The sequence below is a fragment of the Dendrobates tinctorius genome, unplaced genomic scaffold (genome assembly GCF_039654945.1).
Source record: "Dendrobates tinctorius isolate UK_male_01 unplaced genomic scaffold, ASM3965494v1 ptg000035l, whole genome shotgun sequence".
NCBI lineage: Eukaryota > Metazoa > Chordata > Amphibia > Anura > Dendrobatidae > Dendrobates > Dendrobates tinctorius.
In genome coordinates, this window is record NW_027361703.1 from 3,536,444 (window position 1) to 3,563,830 (window position 27,387).

The following is a 27,387-nucleotide window of genomic DNA, read 5'->3' on the forward strand; positions in this document are numbered from 1 at the left end:
ATGAGGCTGGCTAATATCTCCGTCTCATGTCTTCCTCAGTCTATACCTTGTCCGCATGCAAAGCTTCATGTTTAATTGACAGCAGCCACTGAGTAGGCACTGAAGCAAGATGGTTGCGCTGATGGCGTCATCGCCTCTCACATTCCTTGTAGAGACCTCAAAGTCTTGGAGAACCACACAAATGTCAGACATCCATGCGCTGCTGCTGCACTGCCAGGTCGGCAGCAGCTACAGCTGAATTGCGGAAATGGGTGCTGACGTGGCGTACCTTGACCAGAAGCTCTGGCATATCTGGGTAGGCTTTTAGAAACCGCTGAACTACAAAGTTAATCACGTACGCTAAGTATGGTACGTGTCTGAGCTTGCCATGCTTTACAGCTGCCACCAGGTATTGCCCATTACCTCACATGACCATGCTTGTTTGTAGGTTCAGCGGCAAGAGTCACAGATCTTTCTGGTAACACACGTGCCATGCCAGGGTGAAACTCTGACCCCAGCCTCCACCTAATGTGCCATCAGGGAATTGTAAATAAAGTCCGTGGAGCCTCATTTAAGAGTCTCAAACACGGGACTAGCCAGATCTTCCTCCAGGGAAGGATCCAGCCAAGGGGTGGCTCCTTTTGGAAACCACCATTTCCACCATATTAACTGGCCCTTTAAGTCAATATCCAGCTCTTTACAAGTTTACAGATATGACAAGGGAAATACCAAGGCCAGGTATCCATCCACACACAGCTACAGGGAATTGTAGAAACTCTTGTCACAAGCGCTTGTCCACGTGTCTGCCGTTAAATGGACAATCCCAGTAACCGCGTTGGTAAGGGCACAGGTGCTGTTCCTGGACATGTGCTGGTACAAGGTGAAGATGTCACAATGGGAGACATGGTAGCGGCTAGAGTCAGAGTACCGAGGAACCAAATTTGTACACCTGTAGCAAGGCAATTTGTGTTTTATTTCAAACCAATGAAATTTCACACAAAGCAAGTTCTACGGTATATGTGATTATAGTCAATTTTCTGAGCAAAAATATTTTGTGAACTGTACCAGCCCAAGGGTTTTTAAATTTTTTTAACCCACTTTAATTTTACACAAAGCACGTTAAACTGGGTGGATGACTAAGTGAATCCAGAAAAAAAATTGAATGTAAATATTTTGAAATTTTAGTTTATGTACTCATAAAGGCTTGTCAGAAAGGCAGGAAAAAATTAAGGGGGGGGGTCATCCATACACCCCTGAAACGCAATAACTGCCAGGCCTCATTCAAATATTCTCATAATGGCTTTGCACAAAGAGCAACACCAGGAGAAAATTATAAGGAGTGGAATACAGTATTCCTCTTCAAATTTCCCCTTCTTCCTCAGGAGGCTGTGGGGACTGCCTCCACCTGCTTTCTTGAGCCTGATTCCCAGGTGCCTGGGCTGAATGTGACCTTTCTTCGGGTAGTTCCGGAGCCCCCGACATGTAGAAATGGGCAACAGCCCCCTGTGTCGTCGCCTGCTCTCACATGGGAGGTGAGAAACCCAACGACAGTCCAATCTCTCGGGGATGGTAGTAGCCCTGTCTCGAGCCACCTCTCCCAGACCCATTCATTCTTCAAGGTTTCATCCTTCTCAAAACACACCCACCACAAACAAGTGATGTTGCCCCTCTGTTTTGTGGATGGTGACCCTGGTTTCAGCCGTCAGCTCTTGCAGCCTTTAAGGCAAATGTTCAGTCTATATTGCCCGTTTGTTGAACAAGTTGTGCTTGGTTTCAAACTCTTCGATGGACCCCCATCTCTGCTGCCAGTCGTGCATAATGACCTCCCCCCGGGATGGCAACTGTTTGCACCTTGCGGCTAGAGGGCATGCTAGCATTTCTCCAGCCCTGGTTCTCCTCCTTGTCTCTTCCAACCAGAGTAGCCCCCGCAGTCTGCTCACCAGTTCCTGATTCCTGGCTCTCCCGTTCACAGTTCTTGACCATACACTCCTGCCACCGCCACTGTAATGCCAGCTTGCTCTGGCTCTGATATACCTCTGGTCACTCCCTCAGGAATCTCACATGATTCTGCCATTTTTGTCACCCACAGAGCACGTAATAATCTATAGATGAGTAACTGAATACAGAAAAATGTTTCAGTGCTATTTAGTAGTGTTATATAACACAGAAATGTACCACAAAGCAACTAATACTCTATGGATGACAATATAGTCAATTTTTTCCTCTTCGCCACGACAGCACCCACTGAGAGAGGGGATCCGCCCCCGGAACAGGAAACCTACAGAGAGATAAATGGGGCGGTCCCCCTCGCTCCCTCAGTTTGGTTTCCTGTTCCTGGAAAGGAACCCGCAGAAGAGGATTCCTGGTCTGGTAGCCGCCTGCGTGCAGAATATGAGCAGCAGGGGCCCCAGGACCGGAGGCAGCGTCGGGCGGAGAGGTATATCCCCCCCCCCTAGAGCTGGTAATGCAGGTGAGGCCGGAGGTGAGATTGGTGTCAAGGCTCACTGGGGAGGACGGTGAAATACCCCCCCCCCCCCCCGAGGGGGGCGCATTACAGGTAACAATAACCGGCTGGGCAATCTCAGTGGTGCCCCCCCCCCAACCCCCCACCCCGGCAAAGGGCTCGAGCGTTTGTGCTGGGCAGCGCTACCGGGGGTCATACCTGTGGAGGGGAGAAGGACCCCGTGTGTTGGTGGCGGGGTGCAGATACCCGGGAGGCACAGCGGGACAGCCGCCGCATCAGTGCTCTGCTGTGAGCGAGCGCTTCCCCAGCAGAGGCAGCCCGGAAGTGAAGAGAACTTCCGGGGTCAGACAGGAGGCAAAGATCGCGGGAGAACGCCCGCGCATGCGCAGAAGCGCAAAAAAAAAAAAAAGATGGTGGACGAAAAAAAAAAAAAAAAAGAGAGGAAGAGGAGCAGCTATAGCAGCGGCTATAAAAAGAAGCCACAAACGCAGCGTGGGTGCGCAGTCATGTCGTCCTTAGATGACCCAGCTTCGCTCCCGTTAGGTCAGCCAGTGCAATCCCCACAGTAGACAGAGCAGTGCTACAAGGAGAAGTAGTAGCACCAGGAAAAGTGGCAGCTCCAGGAAGGAGTCTAGTGGACCTTCCAGACAAGATGAGCCCTTGGAGAAAAAACGCAAAGAAAAGAAGTCGTCCCATGCCTCGCCTCAGCCTGGGTCGCGGACCCCGCAGCCGGTAGTTTACTGACGAAACTCACGGGTGAGTGTTTTGTGGTCAGAATATATAATTGATGGCCTTCTCTTTCTGGTCCATACCCCCTTTAGGCTAAAAGAACGGAGAAGGCGAAACATAGAGAGTGTGCCTTATGTTCTCAGCCCCTCCCAGACGGCCACCCTAAGAGATTATGCCAATCATGTATTGAGGAGGCCTTACAGGAGGAGTCCTCACGAAAGAAGGAGGATATCCGGGCAATTATAAGGGAGGAGCTACGGGCCTTAGGCGGTTCCAGTAGTTTGGGGGGTCACTCCTCCGCAAGAGAAATATGTTCGCCAAGAGGAGGAGCCTCGCTGGCGTCAAAATCGCCATCTGAAACCGGGGAACTAGATTCCGACAAGTCCCAGGAATACCTTTCCTCAGAGGACGAGGACCAAACGTGTTTCCCCACGGACAGTGTCAGTAATTTAGTGAAGTCTGTCCGAAATACCATGGGGTTGCCAGAAAGTAAGGACCCCAAGACCCCACAGGACATAATGTTTGCAGGCATTTCCCGTAGAAAGGTCCGGGCTTTCCCAGTGGTACCAGCTGTTAAAGAGCTAGTTAAAAGGGAGTGGGAAAAACAAGGTCAAAGAACCTTCCTCCCCTTAACGTCAAAGCGTAAGTACCCCTTTGACGATGAGGAGTTAATAGCCTGGTCAAGAGCCCCCAAGGTGGATGCGGCAGTGGCCTCTACCTCTCGTAGATCCTCTCTGCCGGTAGAGGATTCGGGAACCTTGGCTGATTCTTTGGATCGGAAAACCGATACATTTCTTAAAAGATCTTGGGAGGCATGCACGGCAGCCTTTAAGCCCGCAATAGCAGCCACATGTACGGCAAGATCATTGTTGGTGTGGCTGAATGACTTAGAGGACAATATTAAGAATGGAGTAGCTAGGAATAGACTCCTTTCCTCTATGCCCCTCATTAAGGGAGCAGCGGCCTTCCTCTCCGACTCCTCCGCGTACTCTCTCCGGTTATCGGCTAGAGCGGCAGGACTGACCAATGCAGGCAGGTGGGCCTTATGGTTGAAGGGGTGGAAAGGAGACACACAAACAAAAACTAGACTGTGTGCTATACCCTGCCAGGGTAAGTACTTGTTTGGCACGGAACTGGATGAGATTTTGACAAAAGCGGGGGAGAGGAAAAAGGGTTTCCCTATCCCGTATGTTCCGTTCAACAGGAGGGCCTACAGGAAGCCGCCGTTTGGTAAAAAGAAGGACTTTAGACCCCAGGACCGCTGGGGAAATAAGGACCCCAAACAAAGGGGCAACCTATTCGGGAAGCGTCCCTTCAGGGGAGACAGATCCCGATAAAATCATTATACCGGTAGGTGGCAGGCTATTAAAATTTAGCCGCCAATGGGAGAAGGTGACATCAAATCCATGGGCCATGAATATCGTGTCATCAGGCCTGAAATTAGAATTTGTTCGGTATCCACCGAACTCCTTCCTATTGACTTCCATGAAGTTCCTGACACAGCAGGAAGCGCTGGAGATGGAGATTGCAGTACTGCTAACTAAACAGGTCCTAGTAGAGGTCCCAGACGACGAAATAGGGATGGGCTTTTATTCTCCTCTATTTTTAGTCCCAAAACCAGATGGCTCTTACAGGACTATAATAAATTTAAAGAAACTTAATACCTTCCTAAGACTGAGGTCGTTTAAAATGGAGTCGATTAAGTCTGCAATAAAGCTTTTGTTCCCCAGGTGTTATATGGCAGTCTTGGACCTAAAGGACGCCTACTACCATCTCCCCATATATCGAGGGCACCAGAGGTTCCTGCGGGTAGCAGTCTGGTTCAAAGGTCGGATTCAGCATTTCCAGTTTGCGGCAATGCCATTCGGGCTATCCATGGCTCCTCGGGTATTTACAAAATTGATGCTGGAAGTAATGTCGTATGTAAGGCTGAATGACACCCTAGTTGTCCCTTACTTAGACGACCTACTCATAGTGGGGAATTCTGTTTCACAATGTGAAGCGAGAATAGCTAGGATTATCTCATCCCTACAAACACTGGGTTGGCTAATTAACTGGGAGAAGTCCAGACTAGAACCAGTGACCTGTCAGAGGTTTTTGGGCCTGCAAGTGGACTCCGTAACTGAGGAGTGCTTTCTGCCGAACGCCAAAGTAATGGCCATAATCGATAAGATACAGAATACTACAGGAAGACCCGTAATATCATTGAGACAGGGTATGTCCTTGCTGGGGTCTCTGATATCGTGCATTCCAGCGGTGCAATGGGCTCAGTTCCACTCCAGAGAACTGCAGTGGGCTATTCTGCAGGAGACAGACTGCAGGGGCGGCTGGAAGGGAAGATGTCCCTATCGCCCGAGGTGGTTGAATCCCTAAAATGGTGGTTAAATCCTTCCAATCTATCGAAGGGAGTACAATGGTGGGTGACTCCCTCCAAAATACTCACCACGGATGCCAGCCCCTTAGGTTGGGGAGCCCATCTAGAGGAGCACATGGTACAAGGCTGGTGGCGTGAGGATGAAATGGAGGCCTCCTCTAATGTAAAGGAGCTAACAGCGATTTTTTTATGCGATATCTCATTTTCTCCCGCAGTTAAGGGGCACCCACGTAAAGATCCAGACAGACAATACCACCGCAGTGGCCTATATAAACCGGCAAGGAGGCACGCGGTCAATGCCACTGATGTCTATCGCGGGAAAGATCCTGGAAATGGCCGAGGTCCATCTTCTCTCCTTGTCAGCTCTCCATATAAGAGGAGTAGACAACTCCCGAGCAGACTATCTCAGTCGCCAGGCCCTATACCAGGGCGAGTGGGTCCTCAGCAGATACGTCTTCGAAATGATAGCGTCAGAATGGGGCAGACCAGTGATAGACCTATTCGCAACCAGAGCCAACAGGCGCGTAAAAAGGTTTGCTTCACTCTACAGGTCGGACAACCCAGACATTCTAGATGCCCTCCAAGCACCCTGGACATTCCAACTAGCCTATGCCTTCCCTCCAATGGTGCTACTACCAACAGTAGTCAGGAAAATAAGACAGGAGAGGGCGAGGGTCATCTTGATAGCCCCGTTTTGGCCAAAAAGACCGTGGTTTTCATGGCTGAGAGCCATGTCAGTAACCGACCCGTGGATCCTGCCGCTGCACCAGAATCTTCTCTCGCAGGGACCCTGCTACCATCCACAGGCCAAAGCCCTGCACCTAGCGGCCTGGAATTTGAAAGGGAGCTACTGAGGCAGAAGGGTTTCTCAAAGAACCTAATCAATACCCTGCTACAAAGCAGGAAGGAGTCCACAACAAAAATATATGCTAAGGTGTGGAGGAAGTTCCTGGCCTTTCACCCAACAAAACTAGCCGGTGAAGTACCCATTACGGCCATTCTAGAGTTTCTACAAAAAGGCCGAGAATTGAGACTCTCAGTGAGCACTCTAAAAGTCCACGTATCAGCCCTAGGAGCCCTGTTTAACTATAACGTGGCAGCAAATAGATGGGTGACTCGGTTTATCTCTGCTTGTCAACAAGTAGAACCGGTGCATATGCCTCGGCTACCAGCGTGGAACCTTACTCTAGTTTTGGATGCCTTCACTCAGGCACCGTTTGAGCCCATAAGCTCAGCATCAGTAAAGTGCCTCTCATTGAAAACGGCTATGCTAGTGGCCTTAGTATCGGCCAGGAGGGTGAGTGATCTTCACGCTCTATCAGTAGACCCTCCGTTCTTGTTAATAACACAAGACAGTCTGATTTTAAAGACGGACCCGTCCTACCTGCCCAAATGGGCAACTAAATTTCATAGATCTCAAGAGATATGCCTACCTTCATTCTATGAGAACCCGTCAACACAGGACGAGGAGAAATATCACACCTTAGATGTGAAGAGAGCCGTGCTAGCCTATCTAGATAGGACCAGTCCCTGGAGGCAGGGTAGGTCTCTTTTTGTCTCCTTCCAGGGCAGCAGAAAGGGGTCTGCAGTTACGAGCACGATATCCAGGTGGATTAGAGATGCGATCACGATGGCATATTTGGCAAAGGGAGAAGACCCTCCACTGGGGATTAAGGCGCACTCCACTAGAGCCATATCATCCTCCTGGGCCGAGAGGGCGAACGTCCCAATTGAACAAATATGTAAGGCTGCAACCTGGTCTTCTCCATCTACCTTTTATAGTCACTATAGACTAGATTTGTCCTCTACTGAGGATCTAACTTTTGGTAGATCAGTCCTTAACACGGTGTGCCCGCCCAAGTGATTATCTCTGGAAATCTCTCAGTGGGTGCTGTCGTGGCGAAGAGGAAAAACCGGATTACTTACCGGTAATACTCTTTTGTAGAGTCCACGACAGCACCCGCTCACTTCCCTCCCGTAAGAATTTTTCACACATGGGTCTCCTTGGTGGTGGAGATTATGATTTAAGTTAGATATGTGATTAAACTTAGTAAGCTTAAAACTGCATAGGGGTAAGATAGATGAATCGCCCAAACAGTTTGACTAAAACATGTATGGCGGTTCCTCCGTTGTTCTCGGTGAAACAAACTGAGGGAGCGAGGGGGACCGCCCCATTTATCTCTCTGTAGGTTTCCTGTTCCGGGGGCGGATCCCCTCTCTGTGGGTGCTATCTTCAAAAGAGTATTACCGGTAAGTAATCCGGTTTTTTCACCCATGAAATAGAAATGAAGTTAACTGCTGCAGCTATATATATAGCAACGGACTGCAAAGCCCTAATTCCTGCCTAGAGACCGCATTCAGCCACTCTCCCTGCTCCTACAACTCTCTCTCACTCCCTAGACTAAATGTAGATTGTATCTGATACAAACAGCACCACAATTCAGACTAGCCAGTTTATTCTCATCTCTATACATGAGCCCGAAGTCTCTTTTACAGTGAAAACCTATATAGCCTCATTCTGACATCCCATAGTCTTACATTGTAAAAAGACTTCTGGGTCTTGCAGGCGCAGTGTGATCCAGAGAGACTGCAGAGCGGGCGCTGAACTCTGGAGATCGCAGCGGTAGGTGAGTATATTAGCACACTCACACTACATTACAGGCACATATAAACACATTTAATATAAAACTTAATAGGAGAGCTTCTTTAACCATAGAAATATTATTTTTGCCATGTTAAATTATCTATTTGTATATGTTATGAAATACAGACTGGATGGTGACGGGCATAGAAGCCCATATTCATAGGAGAGGGACTATGAAAGTTCAGTCATCATTAAACCCCCCTGCCATGTCAATTTGTAAGCTATTTATTGGAAAATACTTTTACTGAGCTAGAACAGAAAGTTTCAGGCAGCTGATATTTATTAGATTGTCGGAAGTGCTCATCTACTATGGAGCTGGGGCTACCACTGTTATGAGCTAATATTATGCGAGATATTGCAATACACAATTTGACTAGTATTATATGAATTTCTTGTGTGAAACTTCTTCAATGTTTGGTAGTAATCTATACGTGAACATTCCTTTGAAGGGAGGGGCACAATGTCAAATTCTGACTCGTGCATCAAAAAATAACAAAGTTCTAGGTGTGTAGCAGCTGTGTCTGTGTCATATGCTGGAATGAATTAAATATTGCTGCTCAGGTCAAACACAATATCCCCATCTTTGGCCTCAGTGGTTTTCAATCATAGACTTATGGTGAAGGTAGAGCAATCTGAAATTCTTATCACATATTTCTAGCACGGCAAACATGCAGTCAAACTTCCTACTGTGTTTTTTGTATCATCACATAATTTATTCAGGCTGAAAAATTTTAAGTGGTCACCCACAATCTGGTCATTAGATATAATAAATCTGAAACAATATTTGGCTTCTTTAGGAAGCGTCCATAATATAACTCTGTATTTGTTGCCATGTTTGTCCACATTGCTCTTCAGAAGGGCGCACAGTGTCTGCTGCCGACAGTCACGTGTGCCGCTACTAAAAGGATTGAATATTAACTCCGTTTCCCCCCAAGGGAGTGGAATGCGGTAAATATTAATTTCTCTTAAGTAGAAATTAACACACCATTATCCAGAACATATAGGCGACTAGCTCTTCAAAATAACAATAGAAATCATCCTCTAATGACCATTGTCAATAGAGATGAGACCCAAGAATATTAAAAATAAAATGTTTAATATTCAATTTAAAACCAAAAAATAATTTGTGAAGTAAAAGAGCAAAAATGTCTCACCACAAGAAGGCACCACAAAGAGTCAAAAGACCCAACAATATGATCATGACTCATCCATATCAGCAAAAAAAAAAAATGCATGTAATGTAAAGTATACCCAAATGCTATGCTGGTGCCATAAAAAAACCTTCTTATTGCTCAAGGTACATAGTGCACTTCAAAGTGGAGAGGGAAGAAGGACGCAACCAAAATAAATAATGGGTAACTATCTGGAGATCAAAAGACGTGGTTGCTCCCCACCCCAATGCACGTTTCACCGCTGGCTTTTTACAATTGAAAACAGGCACTGGATCATGAGACTATTCTCCCATCATCGGCTCATGATGTCTGTTATATGTGACAAGACATAGCCGTATGGGGGTAGTAGTCCCATCAGACGACGCCTAAATACAATCACTATGGGCTGTTCGTCGCATGTGGACACACACACACACATTCTCCGCCCACACATTCTTGCTCCTTCTGACATTTCCTTTGAAAATTTGCAGCGTTTTTGGCAGCAAAAATGCAGCGAATACTCAAATCTGCAAACCTTCTTACACCTGCGTTTTTGCTGCAGATTTGACTGACTCAATTGAAGTCAGTGAGTGAAAAACGCTGCAGAATGAATTGACATGCTGCAGAAAAAAAAAAGCTGAAAATACGGATGGAAATGTACTGGTCATGTCCACAACACTTCAGGATTGTCATTGCATTAACTTGCATAAGTATTCCATTGCGTTTTTGGACCATTTGTGCGCGTAAAAAAGCCACAAAAACGCGTTGTGTGCACATAGCCTTATAGTCCAAAAAATACAGTGTGTGCAGGCTTCAGAGCTTAGCCATTTGTTAGTTGGGATTCTCTACCTGATTCAAAACTTGGTAAATGATGATGTACTGGCATTGAGCTGCCGGGTTCCTTGGTCCCCACAGCTATAAGGTAGACCTATCCACCTCTCCACACCCTTTGTGCCAATTACAGTTTGAGCTGCTTCCGACTGTATGTAATGCCAATGATCAGATCTCGGAAGGGGATAGCTATAGTAGAGAGAAATTGTCTGGAGAAATGGATTCTTAACTAATATGTATGAATAGGACTGTTCCAACAAAGGTTTTTTTAAGTGATTATATGTCGTTTGCTCAAAAAATCTATTTCGATATCTTGCAAAAATCCCTGTGCTCCTTTTAGATGTTTACAAGTTATTTAACTGTCATCTCGAGCAACAATAGGTCCTCTGAATCCTTAGAAATGCAATGCTTTTGTTGTTGGGTTTTTTTAGATAGAAGCCAGCATCTAAAATGTAATTAAAATGTTCAAATTTGTATGTCTTCAGATTAAATGGAATATGTGAGCAGGTTTTTGCAATGTAATCTGAGAGCAGCATGCTATAGGGTCAGTGAGACCGATTCCAGCAATGTGTTACTTACTGGGCTGCTTGGTGCAGTTTTGATCATTTTCTTTGTTGTAGATGTAGCAGTAGTCAGAATACTGAGCAAATAACGGACATGTAGCCCTTGGTACTATGGTTTAGCCTAGGTTATGTTTGATAATACAGGAAGGTGCTGCAAATTGTAATAAAAGGGATTGGTACAAAATTATAAATGCTTACCATTGGAGTTTCTGTTTCCTCTGTATCTTGGATACTGTCACTTCCCCGTTGAAGCGATGGCACTCGGGTCTGAAGTGGCCATATATGATGGGTACGGAGCCTGTGAGTGGCTGGAATGAGTACACGTCAGAGGGGGGAGGAATCTTTACAAATGTTGAGCGTCCATCCCGCTGCTTGCAGCTCACAGAGTATTTAGGAGCATGAGTTCCTGCGCGTCGAGATTAATTGTATCACTGAACTTATAAGCACAAACATCTGAATAAGACTCCTGATATGCCCAATAAGTTTAGTAATGGGCGAAACGCGTCGAGGCGCTCTGAAGTATCTGGGGATTGGATAATAATGGCTATATTTGCCTCTCAGTGATTAAAAGGGGCAATGTGTGTCTGGGGGATGTTTCTTTAATGAATGGATGAGAGTGCATCATGCTCTCTCCATATATTAGTGATTTATCCTCTAGTATAATGGAAGCTGTTACCAGTCTCTGAACCGGGCAATGTATTAGAATAGACATAAAGTAGTTATTGCATAGTCTAGATTTGTTACATATTTACACTAGAGTGTCTGTACAGAGAGGATATGGACTGGAGGGAATGAATCTAGTTCTATTGTGCAAGATACTTAGTTGCTGAGAACAATCCAATTGAAATGATTTGCCAAGTGCAATAGATAAACTCTCATTAGAGTAATGCACTTTACATATAAAATCTCTGAGACAATCTTGCATAGGTGGATTTTAATTCACTAGTGGGTAGCCCCCTGGAGGATTATAAAGTGTACTGTTTCCTGAATATTAAAAGGAACACAGTTGATTTTATTGTTATTAGTATTCACAATATGATCCTAAAGCCCCCGTTACACATAGCGATATCGCTAGCAATATCGCTGTAACGTCACCGATTTTGTGATGTAGCAGCGATATTGCTAGCGATATCGCGATGTCTGATACTTACCTCCGACCGGCTCCCCCGTTGCTCATCGCGCGAGAACGTCCTGGATCATTTCTCGTTGGGCGCTTACTGCTGTGGAGACGAGCGATGCGTGGACACAGGCGGGAGGACGTCAGGATCGCCGCGTCTGACAGGTAAGTAACGACCCCCGCCCCCTGTTATGTCGCTCGTGAGATCTGCCTGTGTGGCAGCTCACTAGCGACCACTTAGCGATGCACCAGTGATCCATATCGTTGTCGGGATCGCTGGTGCATCGCTAAGTGTTACGGTACCCTAACACTTGCCTTATCAGGGCTTAAGGGCCTGTCACACTGGTTTTTGTGACGTTATAGCGATATTGCTAGCGATATCGCTATGTGTGATACTTACCTCCGACAGCTCCCCCACTGATTATCGCTGATCGCGCGAGAACGTCCTGGACCGTTTCTCGTCGTCAGCTTCCTGCTGAGACGACGAGCAACGCGTGGACGCGAGCGGGAGGACGTCTTCATCGCCTCATCTGACATGTAAGTAGCGACCCCCGACCCCTGCGATGTCGCTGGTGAGATCTGCCTGTGTGGCAGCTCACTAGCGACCACTTAGCGATGCACCAGTGATCCTGACTGCGTCATATCGCTGGTCGGGATCGCTGGTACATCGCTAAGTGTGACAGTACCTATAGAGGATAGACTGCAAAAAGCATGGTGGATAAGGTTAAATATGTTAACAATTAATTAAAGGCTACTTTTTAATATTATTCTAGTCCACTACAGTCGGTGAATTTATTTTGGTGGATAATTTTGAGTTTGAAGGTCCTCGACCAGTGAAACATGAAGCACAACCGTTCACGTATTTCAGACCACTATGACCATAGCCATGGGGCCCGATTCATCAAAGCTTTCAAGCCAAAATTTTGTTGTAAAAGCTTTTGAAAAGACTCAAAATTTAGGCGCAACTCAGAGTTGAGCCTACATTTTTAGAATTTTGTGTTCTCACTCCAGGTTCTCACAGCTCTGCTGAAATGTTCAAACTAGGGGGAGGGTGTAACTCCACGGCCCATCTACTCCAGAAATATCACTCCAGTACCTAACTGGAGTAGCTCACGGAAGCGCATGACACTCACCACATGCTCCAAATACCTCTTCATGAATCAGGAGCGTTTGACTCCAGCACACCCCCTCATCAAGACTGTTGTGAACAACACTGGTCTTTATGAATCGGGCCCGTAGTGTAGAAAAAATGTACAAAACCGTGACTTAAAACTATAAGGCAATTAAACATGGTGCCTAACAAAATAACATGATCAAACTGACTACTACTGATCTGGATACAAGTGACATAATGGAGTAATTGGCATATGTCTGCATGCGTTAAACATTTTAATGGCCGAGTAAATGAGGATAACAGCGCAAAAGCTGGTTTATTTCCATTAATATTACAGAATTATATAAAAAAAATGCTTCTCATAGTGTCAAAATGCTTTGTGAGAAACTCAAGTCTGTGATTTGAGGTGTTGTAAAGGCAGAGAACGTGTTATCTGACAAAATGGTGATAAAAAATAGTTTTGATTAACGTGTGTGTGCACCAATAGTGCTTCTAATTATGATAAAGGTTTTTTTTTTTTTTTTTTGCATCATCTTTTCTGTAGCTCCTGCTACTTGTCCCCCCCCCCTTTTAATCTTTAAAAAAAAAAAAAAAAAAAACGGCTGCGGTCTGGCGGTTGTGTTGGAATAGGAAATGCTGAATCTAGTACGAACAGTGCATTTTTGTTTTTTAAGTTTATTCTGCTTTTATGTATTTTTTTGCAAAATGTGGCATTGTGAAGGAAATATATAATCCATAAGGGAAAAGCAGAACAGCTGTCGTTACATTTATTTGACAAAAGGGTGAATCTAGATATACCTTACTAGTATTGTAAGCACAAAGGGCTTTTGCTGGAGGTGTCAAACCTGGCACGTTGGCTCCTGGATTCCGCGTTTCAAAGGGGGTAAGGCCAGGTTCATATTGCGTTAACCAGCCCATTCAACGCATAGCGTTGACGGGCTGCGTTAACGGTATAGCATAACGCGATCGCGTTATGCTATACCCGCTAGAGCAGATGATTCATCTGTTAGCGGTAACTGAGCCTCAGACGCTGCAGCCCGCTTCTGAGGCTCCGTCACTGAATGACGGCACATCGCGAACGCATGCCGCTTTAAGCCATGCGACGCAATGTGCCCAATAATGGGGGTCAATGGCAGCATTAACGGACTGCGTTATGCCGCGGTGTAACACAGTCCGTCTAACGGACTGCCATAACGCAATGTGACCCCGGCCTTAGCAAATGGTCTGTACTTGGAAGAATATTTCCTATAGTCTGTATAGGGAAATACAGGAGATTTGAAATGCCACAGCTTAGCCAGTTGTCCACTTGCAAACCGCATCCTTTAAAAGGGCCAATCTGGGTCATCCTGGAAATATGAACCTATGATCACGACTATAAAAAGCTGGGTGACACAAAGAAGTGTTCACATATGAAGGCAGCCTGGAATGCTAATGTGCTCCCTGATTCACTTCTCCCTCGCTCAGGAAAACAGAAGATAACTGTTGACGGAAACATTTAGGTATTTTTTTCTCCCTTTTTATTTAATAACTGTTTTGCGTATTTGTCATTTTATTTTGACCTTTTTTATACATTTTTTGTAAGCACTGTATATTTTTATATTAAAGCTTAAAATCTTTAAGTTTGACCTTGTTCCTCTCAGAGTGTGTGACCTTTTGATTATCTTACAGTAACATATTTTGTGGACTCCTCACCCCTTGTATTTGATTGGTGGCAGTGAGCTAAGAAACTGGGGTATGCAGAATGTATAGAGCCTAAAATAGAGGTCGAAACCTGGATTGAGCAAGGGGAGATAAATTAACCCGTGCAGGTGCACTCCACGTCACGTGTTTTAGAAGTGTGTACGTGACAAACATGCAACGGAGTTGACCTCCAATTGTTTTAAATAATACAAATTAAAAATAACCTGTTAGGCTGTGTGCCCACGTTGCATGTGTTGAGCGTTTCCGCCGCTGCGGAAACGCTTAAACACTAACAAAACGCATTCCCATGCAATCCTATGGGATTCCGCAGTTGCTGTGCCAGTGCTGTGGATTTTTCTGCTGCGGAATCACATAGCGGTAAAATCCGCAGCATGTCCATTAATTTTGCGGAATCGCAGCGATTCCACCACCATAGGATTGCATTGAAACGCTCACTTTACGCATGTGGCTATGCCTACCATGCGTAAAGTGAGCGCTTCATGTGCGGATGGTACCCAGGGTCTGAAGGAGAGGAGACTCTCCTCCATGCTCTGGGTACCATATTCCTGTAAAAAATAGAATTAAAATAGGGATATACTTACCCTCTGTCGGCCTCCTGAGCCCTCCCGGCCCTTATTGGTGCTGCCAGCAAGTTCCGTTCCCATGGATGCATTGTGCGAATGTCCTCTGACATAGCGGCCTCGCGTGACCGCTACGTCGTCAGAGGTCCTTCGCGCAATGCATCCCTGGGAAAGGAAGGTGCTGGCAGCACCAATGCGGACAGGGAGGACTCCGGGGGCCAACAGAGGGTAAGTATATCTCTATTTTTAATTTTTTTTGAATTATTTTTAACATCCTATCTTTTACTACTGATGCTGCATAGGCACTATGCTTGACCAGTGTGACCAACCTGGCAATCACTTTTTTCCAAGCGATGCTTCAAATCACTTGGAAAAGCGCTAGCATTCTGCAAGCTAAAAACGTTTGCAAAACGCTTGTGTTTTGTTGGAAAACGCATGCAAATTCTGCATGTGTTTTACACGCGGCAGGGAGTTGCGGAAATGTTGCGGACAATTCCGTCAGTATTTCTGCAACGTGGGCACATAGCCTTACTGTCACATTTTTTTATACTACATAGTAACATAGTTTTGAAGGCTGAAGGAAGACATTATGTCCATCTAGTTCAGCCTATTTTTAGTGCAGCTGTTCTGCATTGTTGACTCTGGGGAAGACAAAAAACCCACAGAGTAGAAGCCAATTTTCTCCATAGGGAAAAAAATTCCTTCCCCTAGCTGGGTCAGCCATCTAGCTATAATATTCTGTTATTCGTAACCTTCTATACTGTTACTCACAAGAAAAGCATCCATTCCTTTCTTAAATTCATTCAGTGAGTTGGCCACCACCACTTCCTCAGGAAGAGAATTCCAGATCCTCACTGCTCTTACCGTGAAGAACCCTCATCTATGCTGGTGCAGAAATTGTCTTTCCTCCAAACGAAGAGAATGCCCCCTTGTTCTTGTCACAGTCCTTGGTACAAACAGTTCATTGGAGAGATCTCTGTATTGCCCTCTGATATACTTGTACATATATATTAGGTCTCCCCTAAGTCTTCTCTTTTCTAGAGTAAATAGACCTAATTTTGATAACCTTTCTGGGTATTGTAGTGAACCAACTCCATTTATCATTTTAGTAGCCCGCCTTTGAACCCTTTCAAGTTCAGTAATGTCTTTCTTGAGCACCGGCGTCCAAAATTGCACACAATACTCCAAGTGTGGTCTGACGAGTGATTTGTACAGAGGGAGAATTATGTTTTCATTTCGTGTCCCCAGACCTCTTCTAATGCATCCCATGACCCTATTTGCTTTGGTGGCAGCTGCCTGACACTGGGCACTCCAATTGAGCTTCTTATTGACCAAGATGCCCAAGTCTTTTTCCATGTCTGATTTCCCCAGCAGTTTCCCATTTAGTAAGTAATTGTAGCATCTGTTTCTCCTTCCCATGTGCATAACCTTACACTTATCTGTGTTAAACCTCATTTGCCATTTTTCAGCCCAATTCTCCAATTTACTCAAATCTGTCTGTAGTTGCAAACTGTCCTCCTTTGTGTTAACTACCTTACATAGTTTTGTATCATCGGCAAATACTGATATTTTACTGTGTAAGCCATCCACTAGATCATTAATAAATATATTAAATAGTAGGGGGCCCAATACAGAACCCTGTGGTACCCCCACTAGTAACCCTGGCCCAATCTGAGTATGCCCCATTAATAACCACTCTTTGTTTTCTATCACTAAGCCAGCTACCTACCCATCGACACACATTTTCCCCTAGCCCAAGCTTTCTCATCTAACTTGCCAATCTTTTATGTGGGACAGTGTCAAAAGCTTTATAGAAGTCGAGATAAATGACATCCAATGATTCTCCTTGGTCCATTTAAGAGCTTACATCCTCATAGAAGCTGATCAGGTTAGTTTGACAGGAGCGATCCTTCATAAATTCATGTTGATATGGAGTTAAACATTTATTAACATTGAGATATTCCATAATGGTATCCCTTAGAAACACTTCAAAAATTTTACCCACAACAGATGTTAAGCTTACCGGCCTGTAGTTTCCTGGTTCCCTTTTACACCCCTTTTTGAATATTGGTACCATATTTGCTTGCCGCCAATCAAAAGGAACAGACCCTGTTTCTATAGAGTCTTTAAATATAAGGAATAGAGGCCTGTCTATCACATTACTTAACTCCCTTAATACCCGAGGGTGAATGCCATCAGGGCCTGTTGATTTGTCAATTTTAATCTTACTAAGGCGGTTCTGCACTTCTTCCTGGGTTAGGCAGGTAATACTTAATGGGGAGTTTACATCATCACTCTGCATTTCCCATGGCAAATCTTTTTCCTGTGTGAACACTGTTGAGAAAAAAGTATTTAAAACATTTGCTTTTCCCACATCGCTCTCTCTGATTTCACCCTCATTGTTCTTTAAAGGGCTGACACCATCAATTTTAATCTTTTTACTGTTTATATAATTTTTTTTTTTTTACTTTCCTTGGCAATGAGTCTGTTTCCACTTTTGCTAAATGTATTTGTTTTTTACACATTTTATTTTTTTCTCTATAACTTTTTAATGCTTCTTCATTGCCTTCTTGTTTTAGCTTCTTAAATGCCTTGTTCTTGTTATTTATTGCCCTTTTTACATCCTTATTTAGCCACATTGGTGTTCTCCTGTTCCTAGCCCTTTTATTTCTGCACGGTATGGCTAGCTCGCAGTGGGTGTGTAAAACTGATTTAAATATTTCCCATTTATTTTCTGTGCTCCTATTTTTGAGGACATTGTCCCAATCAATTCGGCGAAGGTCCTCTCTAAGGCCTCTTTCACACATCAGGTTTTCGCCGTCAGGCGCGATCCGGCGCTTTTGACAGAAACCGGATCCGGCGAAATGCAATGCCGGATCCGGTTTCCCCCCATTGACTTGCATTTGCGCCGGATCGCGCCGGATGGCCATGCGTTTCATCCGGTTTTCGCCGGATCCGGCAATGTGTCGCGATCCGGCGTCTGGAAAAAACGTCTACTGTAACGTTTTTTGTCTCCGGCGAAAAAGCCGTACCCGCCGGATCCGGCGCGTCCGGCTTTTTCACACAATGAAAGCCTATGAGCGCCGCAATGCGCCGGATCCGGTTTTTTTGGTCTGAGCATGCTCAGTAGCTCTGCCCACAGGAGATATATAAAAGCAAGACAATGGGACCCTCAGCCACACCCAACATGCCACCCAAGCCAAGAACCAGGAGCAGGAGAAGGCAGCAGACATCTGCAGCAGCAGCACCATCAGCACCACCCCAAATGGAGCAGCATGCTGAACGGGAGGGGAGTCCAGAAGCAGATGAGAGACGGTAATTATCAAATCCCCCATTCCTCCAAACTAGGGCCATGGAATATCAAGATATTCATTGGCCCTTTGTTTCTCTTTATTCAACAGCCGCCAAAGAGATGCAGCAGCAGAAATGGCATCACTGGCAGCAGCAATACCCACAGCCATGGAGTCTGGCCATCAACAGGACAGCACATCTTCTGGGAGCCCTCCCTCGCATCGTCAGCGTTTGACGGTAAGTTTTTATTTCCAAAATCCATCATCTCTGTAATATATGTCTATTCATTGCCTTTTATTTCAAAACAGGAATCACAAGATGAAGAGGAGCTCCCAGAAGAAGAAGGAAGGGGTGGACAGACACCTGGAGTGGGCTCACAATTCGTAAGTTTTTTGCATCAAACGCAGAAACACAATATCACACTACACACAACACATAGAAAACAATGTTCTGCAGACCACACACAGCAAACAAATGCCTACATCCAAAGACATAACATTTTTTGTTTTCTTCTCTAGTCTTCCCAATCTGGTGCTCGGCCAAGAGGTCCTCGCAGTGCCTCCCAGGGTCGTCGGCGACAGCAACGCGGCGGTCACCAGCGTGTAAGTATAAATATTTTTGCTTTGTTTTTTTGCACTTTTTATTTCATTTCTTTTGTGGAGGCTAATTATGTTATTTTTGTCTTTTTCTTTAACAGCCTTCACAGCGTGCTCCCGACTCTGACGGTGAGGATGGAGGGATTGATGTGGACCGCCTCATCGATCTCGTCAGAGAAAGGGAGCCGCTCTGGAATATGGCTGACCGCCGCCACGCTGACCTGATCATTACCCGACGACTCTGGGAGGAAATCTGTTCTCTCCTTGTGGGCCGCTGGGAGGACCTCGAAGCTCGGGCCCAGATTAAAGAGCGTAAGTATATACAGTAACGGTTGCTTGATGTAAACCAGTGTTTCCCGAACTCCAGTCCTCGTGGTCCCCACGGATCATGTGTTCAGGATTTCTATTTACTATGGAAATCCTGAAAACATGACCCCTGGGGACCATGAGGACTGGAGTTTGTGAAACACTGATGTTGTATACTAACCACTCCTTTCTCGTTTCAGGGAACAGAATTGTGAATCGGTGGCGGTCTGTGAGGGATCGTTTCAAGAAGCAGTTCAATAAAGAGATGCGGGCCCCGAGTGGATCTGGAGGACGCAGGAGCAAGTACAAGTACGCACAAGCCCTGTCGTTCCTCCGGGAAACAATGCTCACCAGAAGGTAAATATTACACACCACATGTGAAAAAAAATGTTAGATGTAACTTTTTTTTTTCAGCCAGGGCCATACCATGTCAGTATTTTAATTGTTTTTTTTTCTCTTTATTCCACAGCACGGTGAGCAGCACTCGGGAGCCTGCACGATTGGACCCTTCTGAGGCGATCCCTGAGGAGACCGGCACCGAGGGACACTTCGACCGCCCCGGTACATCTGCACCTTCCCAGCCTTCCCACACATTCGACCCATCTGTCCCATCCACCAGCACAGGAGCATCGTGGCCGCCTACATTACATGAAGCTGCTGGTGAGGAGATCGCTTTCCCTTTACCCCACCCTTCTGCCCCTGCCGCCTCTAGTACACCTGCGGGTACTGGGCGGCAGAAGGGTCAGGAAAAGAGTTATGCGCAAGAGTTATTGCATCTGAATGCATCTTTCCAGAACTGTCTCAAAGTCTTGTCAGAGCAAATCTCCGCAGGCTTTCAGCAGATCAACTCCAGCATTCTGGAGGTGAAGACACTTCTGCAAACCATGCATTCAGAAGCAAGATCTTTGCCAAACCACACCTTTTTCAGGTCTGTTGTGGAGCGCATGGCAACACTATCTCCTACCCAGCAGATGCATGTAATGCATTCGTGCCACGGTGCTCTACAGCAGGTTACCTCCCAACCTCCACCTCCCACCACTGTAGTACCTCCACCTGCACCCCCTCCAGTCACTTTCCATCCTCCCCCTCCTATTACATCTGCACCCCCTCCAGCCACTTTCCATCCTCCCCCTCCTACTACATACCAGCAACCTGCCCAGTACCAGCAACCTCCCCAGTACCAGTCATCTCCCCACTTCCAGCAACCTGCCCCGTACCAAACTCCTTCCCCGTACCAAACTCCTTCCCCGTACCAAACTCCTTCCCCGTACCAAACTCCTTCCCCGTACCAAACTCCTTCCCCGTACCAAACTCCTTCCCCGTACCAAACTCCTTCCCCGTACCAAACTCCTTCCCCGTACCAAACTCCTTCCCCGTACCAAACTCCTTCCCCGTACCAAACTCCTTCCCCGTACCAAACTCCTTCCCCGTACCAAACTCCTTCCCCGTACCAAACTCCTTCCCCGTACCAAACTCCTTCCCCGTACCAAACTCCTTCCCCGTACCAAACTCCTTCCCCGTACCAAACTCCTTCCCCGTACCAAACTCCTTCCCCGTACCAAACTCCTTCCCCGTACCAAACTCCTTCCCCGTACCAAACTCCTTCCCCGTACCAAACTCCTTCCCCGTACCAAACTCCTTCCCCGTACCAAACTCCTTCCCCGTACCAAACTCCTTCCCCGTACCAAACTCCTTCCCCGTACCAAACTCCTTCCCCGTACCAAACTCCTTCCCCGTACCAAACTCCTTCCCCGTACCAAACTCCTTCCCCGTACCAAACTCCTTCCCCGTACCAAACTCCTTCCCCGTACCAAACTCCTTCCCCGTACCAAACTCCTTCCCCGTACCAAACTCCTTCCCCGTACCAAACTCCTTCCCCGTACCAAACTCCTTCCCCGTACCAAACTCCTTCCCCGTACCAAACTCCTTCCCCGTACCAAACTCCTTCCCCGTACCAAACTCCTTCCCCGTACCAAACTCCTTCCCCGTACCAAACTCCTTCCCCGTACCAAACTCCTTCCCCGTACCAAACTCCTTCCCCGTACCAAACTCCTTCCCCGTACCAAACTCCTTCCCCGTACCAAACTCCTTCCCCGTACCAAACTCCTTCCCCGTACCAAACTCCTTCCCCGTACCAAACTCCTTCCCCGTACCAAACTCCTTCCCCGTACCAAACTCCTTCCCCGTACCAAACTCCTTCCCCGTACCAAACTCCTTCCCCGTACCAAACTCCTTCCCCGTACCAAACTCCTTCCCCGTACCAAACTCCTTCCCCGTACCAAACTCCTTCCCCGTACCAAACTCCTTCCCCGTACCAAACTCCTTCCCCGTACCAAACTCCTTCCCCGTACCAAACTCCTTCCCCGTACCACTTTCCATCAACATCATCTGCTCCTACAGTCCCTGCCCAACCCTCCACTCCACCACCCACCACCTCTTCTGCTTCCCACATGTCCACCCATTCTGTAGTTTTTTCCACACCTTCACCTCTAACTGTTCCTTCCCCACCACGATCCCAGTCCTCTCTCCACACACCCAGTGTCGAAGTGTCCCGCAGCCCCTCCAGCAGTATTTCCACCCCACAGTACACAGAATTGTAATGTGTGTTTTTTGTAATAAAAATGCCCATTGGGTTTAAAACCTTTATTAAAAAAGTTTTTTGCACTTTAAAAACATTTTACAAAAAAAAAAAAAATTTAAATAAAAGTTAAATTATCGTTTCACAATGGTTGTCTGTCATTTCTTTCTGCGGCGAACTATGTTTTAAAAAAAGGTTAAATACAGGGTATTTCAAAGGTAAAAAGGTATTCAAAACCAGGTATAACTGTGGGTAAATTTTAGCGTTTTGCCACAGTTGTGTTCCTGGTTGTGTTTGAAGCAAAGTATTTCACCTAAAAAGTTGTGTTTATTGTTGGTGATTTCCTACCAATGTACACAACTTTTGTTAAAAGGTGAAATACTTTGCATAAAACACAACCAGGTACACACCTGTGGCCTAAAGGTAAAAATAGTAAGACCATGACAAGATAGCCAACTTTGGTTGGCAAAGGTATATACTGTTGTCCAGAAGGTACACAAGTTTAGGGCAAAAATCTCTCACACTCTGTCATCCCAGTGTACTCTGCCTTGAGGTGACATAAAGTATAGTGGAAAATTGTCCCTGAAACCGTCACAGAACTTCTAGTGGTAATATTTCCAATGACAACATCCATCTTCGCCAGTAACTTGCTCTTCTCTCCAACCTGCACTTTCTTCTCTACAAACTGTCAAAGAAGGCCTGTAGGAACATGCTATATCTAGTTTTCCAGTAGCCAATCCCGTTCGGAAGGCCACAAGGGTCAATTTTAAAAACCGGATCCGGCATAATCCGTCGAAAAACGGATAGAAAAACGGATAGAAAAACGGATGAACCGGATGAGACAGATCCAGTTTTGTCTGTCAAGAACAAGACGGATCCTGCAGAAAACCGGATCCGGCACTTCAGGTTTTACAAAACATTTGCCGGATCCGGCATTCCGGCACGACGTCGGATCGCGCCTGACGCCGAAAACCTGATGTGTGAAAGTAGCCTAAGCTGATCAAACTTTGCTTTCCTGAAATTCAGCGTTTTTGTAACCCCCTTCCAGGGCACCTTACTAAAGGACAAGTGGAATTGTATTATATTGTGGTCACTGCTCCCTAGGTGCCCATCGACTCGTACTTCTGTTATTCTATATGGCCTGTTGCTTAAAATTAAGTCCAGAAGGGCTGTCCCTCTAGTTGGGCCCTGCACAAGTTGTGACAATTATCCTTGGTCACTGACAGAAATTGGTTTCCTTTCTGAGATACGCAGGTTTGTTTCCCAGTCTATGTCGGGGTAGTTGAAGTCCCCCATAATAATCACCTCATTGTGATTTGCTGCTTTGTCTATTTGTTTCAATAATACATTTTCAGTGGTTTCTGTTATATTTGGTGGCTTATAACAAACCCCTATGAGGATTTTCTCTAGTCACCTTCCACAACAGCCACTTTGGAGGTTGTCTCCCCGCCCTAATAGGGGACAGGAACACAAAGAGGTTAAATAACCCTCCCCTTCCTGCTACCTCAGTGTTTTTCCTGTCCCCTATCGGGGCATGAAGAGGTCACAAGGGGCTGCCGTGGCCAGCGAGCGGAGCCCCTATAGACTTACAAAGCTGGGCAGCCGAGGTCGGGGGGTTCGCCTCTCCTCCTCCAGGTGCTGCTCCCGTCTCCACCGCGGTGTGACTTGGGACATGGCCCGCCCTCCGGGGTAAAGCAGGGCGGTACAGTGCCTGCCGGGGTCCTGCACAGCTCCCCGGCTTCCTCCTTCCTCCCAGCGCCACATTGGAGCCAGGGCGCGCGTCAGAGGGGGCGGGCAGTCGACCGGAAGTGGCAGTGACGCACACTTCCGGTTTGCGGCCTCCGGCGTCCTAGGAAGGGGAAACGAGCGCCGGCTCCCGGGGTGACCCGGGAAACGATCACAATGGCGGCGGGAGTCGAGCATATCCTCACACGGGAGGAGGGAGGAGCACCAGGAATGAACGCCCCAATCACCCTTAAAAGGGTGCAGCAGCTCCAGGTAAGCGCAGAGTGTGTGTGTAGAATGGACGGTGAGAAGCCCTCAACTGCAGCATCTGCGGAGCCCAGCGTTCCCCCTCCTACAGTGAGTAGCGGGGCCGGTCCCTTCCCTGTCAGACGAACCAGTCTCACAGGTCTGAGTAAGCTTTCTATTCTCTTGCAGGAAGACAGAGCCTCTGCCCCTAAAAACCCCCGCAAGTGTGGTATATGTGTTGCCAGGTTTCCTTCTGATTACAGAGAGAAGTTATGCCAGCCGTGTACACAAAATATACTGCGTACTGAGCAACCCTCCCTGTTTGACAGCATAAAGACTCTCATTAGACAGGAGGTTTAGACCTCCATAGCAGCCCAAACCCCGGCCCAGGGCCCTGCCCCAAAAAAGAGGAAGAGGGCACCTATAGATGCCGACTCAGACTCAGGAAAGGTCCGTTCCTCGGGGTCGGAGGAGATTTGGGAAGATGAAGGCTCCACGTCCGCCTCCAGTCATGATACAAAAAAATACTATTTCTCCTCGGAGGATATGGAGGAGTTAGTTTCCATGGTAAGAAATACCATGGGATTGGAGGAGGAGGAGGTTAGGCTCTCAGTCCAGGATGAGATGTTTGGAGGGTTGAAACCCAGAGGTAGAAAGGGTTTCTCGGTTCATGAGGTTATACAGGATTAATAGCTCAGGAGTGGTCCTCCACAGAGAAAGCACTTACGGTGCCCTCTGAGCTAAAAAATCGGTTCCCCCTAGAAGGAGAGAGTTCCATTTGGGAGATCCCTAAGATAGACGTCCAAGTGTCTAAAGTCACTAAAAAGACGTCCTTGCCCTTTGAGGATGCCTCCCAATTGAAGGATCCGATGGATCGCAAAATAGAGAGCCATCTTAAAAAGTCCTGGGAAGCCTCTACGAACCTGCTCAAAGCAAATATTACATCCACCTGTGTAGCCAGATCGTTGTTTTTCTGGCTACGTACGTTGGAAGACCACCTGTCGGGGGGGCACTCCAAGGGAGGAAATCTTAGACTGCCTGTCAATCCTCCGAAAGGCAACAGGCTATTTAGCTGACGCTTCGGGAGAAACGGTACGGGTGGCAGCAAGGTCCCTAGTCCTCTCAAACTCGGCCAGGAGAGCCTTGTGGCTGAAGTCATGGGGAGGCGACACCACTTCCAAAACGAAACTTTGTGCCCTCCCCTTCCAGGGACACCACGTGTTCGGGCCGGTCCTCGATGACATCCTTGAGAAGGCTTCTGACAAGAATAAAGGCGGTTTTTTCGTCCCTCAAGGGAACAGACTTCTCAAAGGGCGTTCAGAGGAAAGGGCAAAATGGGTCGATGCAGCTACACGAAAGGGGGTAAAGGAAGAAACATTCTTGTGCCCCAACAGCAGCAGCCCCTGGAAAAGCAGTGACTCCCGGGTAGGGGGTCGACTCACACAGTTTTTTGCCCAATGGCAGGCCACGACCTCGAACCAGTGGGTCCTGCACACTATACAACTTGGGCTAAAACTGGAGTTTGAGCACAAACCCCCCCCCCCCCCCGCATGCACTAAGGATTACTCCAGCGCATTCCCCAAGTCTGCAAAAAGTTCTGTGGCTTCAGTTAGAAGAACTGCTACGGGAGCAAGTGGTCTCTTATGTACCTCCTCAGGAGGAGGGCAGGGGACATTATTCTCGCCTGTTCCTGATAAAGAAACCCTCAGGAAAGCACAGGCTCATTATAAATCTAAAACCCCTGAACCACTTCATCAGGTACCGTCGATTCAAGATGGAGTCAGTAAGATCAGCGATTCCTCTTATTGGACGAGGCTGGCAGATGGCGACAATAGACCAAAGGGATGCGTATTACCACGTACCCATTCATCCGGACCACCGGAAGTTTCTGAGGTTTGCGGTCACCCACGACCGAGGAACCAGCCACCTTCAGTTCAACGCCCTGCCGTATCCCCAGCACCAAGGGTGTTCATGAAAATCATGAAAGAGGCAGTCATCTTCATTCGGCTTCAGGGGATATGCATTGTACAGTACCTGGACGATCTGCTTATCGTCGCCCCATCAATAAACCGGCTGAACCAGGACATATCAAGGACCCTACAGATTCTCGAAACTCTAAGGTGGATACCAAATCTCCAGAAGTCAGCCCTCTGTCCTTCCCCGAGGAAAAAATTCCTGGGGATCCTCTTGGATTCAGAGAGCAGGACGTCCTTTCTTCCCAAAGATCGACAAAAAGACCTTCGGCAGAAAATAATCCGGTTCAGAGACCAAAGGGCGCTGACGCTGAGGGACGCCATGTCCATCCTGGGCTCTCTGACAGCGTGCATTCAGGCGGTGTCCTGGGCACAAGCTCACATACGAGTCCTCCAGTCGTATGTCCTGACAAATATGAAAAAATATCCAAACAACCTGTCAAAAAGGGTTCTACTTCCAGGACATGTAAAATCGGCCCTCTGGTGGTGGCTGAGCTACCGAAACCTGAGGCGAGGAGTAAGCTGAGATCAGCTTCCTCTAAAAAATACTATGCACCGATGCCAGCCTGAGGGGCTGGGGAGCCGTGGTCGAAGATTCATACTTCCAGGGACAATGGCCCCAGAAAATAAAGGCTGGATCTTCAAACCTAAGGGAGCTGACGGCAGTGGAGGAGTCACTGAAGGCCACAGCAGCCCTTGTCAAGAACCATCATGTCCGGATATACTCTGACAACGTGACCATGGTGGCATATCTCTGGCAATTAGGGGGCGCAAGATACGCCAGCCTAAAGAAAGTAGCAGCAAGGATCTTCCTCTGGGCAGAGAAGCACCTGTTATCCATTTCCGCGGTACACCTGAAGGGGTCGGAAAACATCCAGGCAGATTTCCTGAGCAGGAAGGACGTCCATCCAGGAGAATGGTGTCTGAACCAAGAGGTGTTCCAGGCTCTAGCCTCAATATGGGGGGATCCAGAAGTCGACCTGTTCGCGAATGCACAAAATACAAAGGCTGCGACCTATTTCTCCCTCAGTCCCACGTACGGGGCCAGGGGGATGGATGCATATGCCCATCCATGGGTCTTCAGACTGGCCTACGCCTTTCCACCAATCCCGATGCTGGCAAAGACCCTACAAAAGATCAGGGCAGACGGAGTCAAGACGATCCTGGTGGCTCCGATGTGGCCAGGACGAAGCTGGTACAGCGCTCTGTTGGACATGGCCCAGGAAGGTCCCTTGCTATTACCCCAGAAGACCGACCATCCTTTTTCAATGTCCGTTGCTACACCCGGACCCAGCCAAGCTATCCCTAGCAGCCTGGTTATTGAGGCCAACATTCTGAAGGCCAAAGGGTTATCGGATGAGGTAATCCGGACCCTTCAAAAGAGTAGAAAGTCGATCACGAATGCAATCTACGGGAAAATATGGAAAAGATTTTCCTCCTGGTGC

The 27,387-nt window shown here is 47.1% G+C and overlaps 1 protein-coding gene across 4 annotated transcripts in view; it reads left to right on the forward strand.

Annotated features, from left to right (window-relative positions):
• The window catches only part of TMCC3 (transmembrane and coiled-coil domain family 3), a 146,575-nt gene that overhangs the window by 111,383 nt on the left and 7,805 nt on the right, over window positions 1-27,387 (forward strand). The window contains exons 1-2 of one of the 4 annotated variants that reach the window (XR_012231701.1): window positions 2,868-7,796; window positions 8,113-10,277. The exons of 2 other annotated variants lie outside the window; for them this stretch is intronic. The gene's annotated coding sequence lies outside the window, so the exon portion shown is untranslated. Of the gene's footprint in view, window positions 1-2,867; window positions 7,797-8,112; window positions 10,278-27,387 lie in introns of those variants that run through there. One more of the 4 variants, XR_012231700.1, reaches the window with a different exon arrangement.